Source organism: Myxine glutinosa, chromosome 14 (genome assembly GCF_964187855.1).
Source record: "Myxine glutinosa chromosome 14, kmMyxGlut1.1, whole genome shotgun sequence".
In the NCBI taxonomy this organism is placed as follows: Eukaryota; Metazoa; Chordata; class Myxini; order Myxiniformes; family Myxinidae; genus Myxine; species Myxine glutinosa.
Window position 1 is genome coordinate 59,173,481 of NC_136274.1, and position 2,731 is coordinate 59,176,211.

The 2,731-nt window shown below is 48.7% G+C and overlaps 1 long non-coding RNA gene across 1 annotated transcript; it reads left to right on the top strand.

Moving 5' to 3' along the window:
• Window positions 1–449: 449 nt before the first annotated feature.
• LOC137439360 (uncharacterized) lies at window positions 450–1,992 on the top strand. The gene is made up of 2 exons (XR_010986897.2): window positions 450–679; window positions 1,534–1,992. It is a non-coding gene; the product is annotated as an uncharacterized LOC137439360 (long non-coding RNA).
• Window positions 1,993–2,731: the final 739 nt, after the last annotated feature.

The window sequence follows — 2,731 nt, forward strand, 5'->3', positions numbered from 1 at the left end:
CTGGCCCTCCAGGTGCGCGGGAATTCTGGGGGGGCGCGTGTGGCGGACACAAAAGCCCACTGGCGTGGTGACATCATTCCGCGCACCAAGTGGGCGGTGGCCACGCACCAGGGGTAGGCGTGGCCTCATGATATACACCGGGCGCCCAGCCCGGGACAGTACAGTGTTACAGTGTAGTCTTACAATAAAGACGTTTATATGTTACCGCTTGTCCGCTTCCTCCTTGCTCACAAGCAGCGCGCGTAACGCCGCGCTTTAATGCCGTCATTGAGTCAGTGTAGGAATCGACCTTACACAGCGCAAGCTGAGGTTTACAGTGTGTACCGTATACCATTTTGGCGCTATGACAATCTAATTCTAATTCTAAACAGTCTCCGATGGCACACGCCTACTTCAGGGCGGAGCATAAAACCGATCTGTCATTGACGGACAGGCGGTGTAATGCGCAACGGAAGCAGATGCGTCGATTTTCGTAACGTGGTCGGTTGTGAGGACCACGCGGCACGCACGGCCTTTTATGGTTGAGCTGGCCCGATACTTATGGAGGGACGATTAGCCGAGGCTTATTAGCGACTTGGTGAGCGGTTTGTTGCTTCGAGCGATGCTGCGATGGGGAGAGCGGAAATGGCGGAGGGTCTTGGTGTCAAGAGGACGTTGGAATGAAAATCTAATTGAGGAGGTGAAAGACGGGTTATCGGGGTTAATAGACATCATCCTAAAACCAATTGGGGTTGTGAAGTTACCTTTTTCGAGTATTCTTACAGAAAAACGAACCGAATACCTCAGCAAGGGAATGGACGTTCACCTCGCCAGGCTTATATTTATTTACCTGTTGAGTGTTGTTGGGATAATGGATGGTGCTGCGTCCACGAAGGGAACATTGAGAAATGTTTTGGAGGCAAAATAAGTGTTTTCAGAAGGATTGGATGGAACATAAATCGGAGGAGGAATTGAGGACAATGAAGAGAAAGGGAAGAGTCATGATCAATGATTATGGGGGATTTCAATTGGCCAGTAGATTATCGATTCCAGGTATGGCAGAAGGGCACCGCAAAGGATAAGTTTCTACATTTTGTCAAGGAATGCTATTTAAGTGTTTGGACAAGTCACGTATTTTTTGTATACATAGTCGAGGCTCATGGAAGAGCTAGGACACGTACACTTAACAGATCATGACAAAAGGAGCAGTTAAGTCTGGAGAGAGGGGGAAATGCCAACAGCAGAGTTGAAGGCCAAGATGGATACAGAAGGAAACTCTCAGTCGGGAAAACTGGAAATTTGGAATTATGGTGGTGGTTTGGGTTGGGTTAATGAGGATGGATGAGATCATGGTCTTGGATTGAGGATGACCTGAAATGGTCATCTTGAAGATGTCTTGAGTACCTGGAGGGAAGAGTGGGATTGAAGAGAATGTGATAGTTGCTTCTACAGGTGGTAGAAAAGAGGAACAGATGAGTGGAGGTGAGCAGTGATTCTGGATTTAGGTAGTTTCACCAGAAGGAGGTTGACGGTACGCTGTGTTTTTCCTTGCAGAATCCTGGGGGATGACAAAGCACGGAAAGAGCAGAGGATGCAAGACCAGAAATGAATAGGTCGAAAACATAGAGATCACCGACCTGTCTGCGATGGCGAAGTGATAGGCCCATAGACTCAGCTTCATCGCGGGAGATTCCAACGATGTTGAAGGCCTTGGTTTCCACGCTGCCAAGCAGAGCAAGATGTGAGGGAGCGGAGCCAGCCCAGAGGGTGTTGAGGGAGTTTCTCCAAAGTGTAAATGACTGATGAGTGTGGTTCCGAGTGAAACCGTCCACACCTGTGCTGCAATTTTTCTCCATGTGGATCTGTTTATATACATGAGAATATATTTAGGGCTGGAAAATAATTTATTTGTTATTCTGACTGGTTGGCTGAGTTGTTCAGACTCTTACTCTTACCTCCAATGTAATTCCCTGTGGCTTCCAGAATAAAATCCCAGTCTCCTGTAAATTTAAAGATTGTAATTGACCCGTCTTATTAAAATTATTAGTTTTAGTAAAAGTGGGTCCCTTTCCTCCATCTCTAACCTGCTCTTGTACCGGCCTATTGCATCGTGTTCTGAGACCTTTTTGAAAGACCATGAAACGGGTGTGTTCAGGGTGTTTACTTAAGCCCCAGTCACACCGGGCCTGCGACCAGGTTATGACCTAGCTGCGACCGAAAATTTTGTGAATCACGGGCAAATCGTAGAAAGAGAGCGCGACTGGTCGCAGAGCTCGTGGGTGATCGCCAGAGCAAAATCAGTCGCAGCAAGGTCGATGGTCATGTTCAAAACTTCTGACCTGCGATTCCAAATCGTAAGAGGTCATAGACAGGTCTTACATGGTCGTACCACCAGTCGCGCATGGACGCACCACCAGTCGTGCATGATCGCGGGTTAAGTAGTCGCATGATTGGTCGTGCTGCTGGTCCTGCCACCTGACGATTGGTGGTGCCACCTGTCGTACGACCTCACGATCGGTAGTGCGACCAGTCACAACCTGTCCCGACTGGTTGCACGACCTTACGATTGGTGGTACCACCAGTCTTTAGCTCGCAGACCAGTATATTTGGACCATTATACTATAATATTATATTATACTAGCAGAAGTACCCGGCATTGCCGGGCGGGAGAGGGGAGGGGCGGGGAACGGGGGGGGGGGGGGGTGCGAGCCCCTTGGCAAAGCGAGCGATTATTTTTTTCATAGCGTTCATA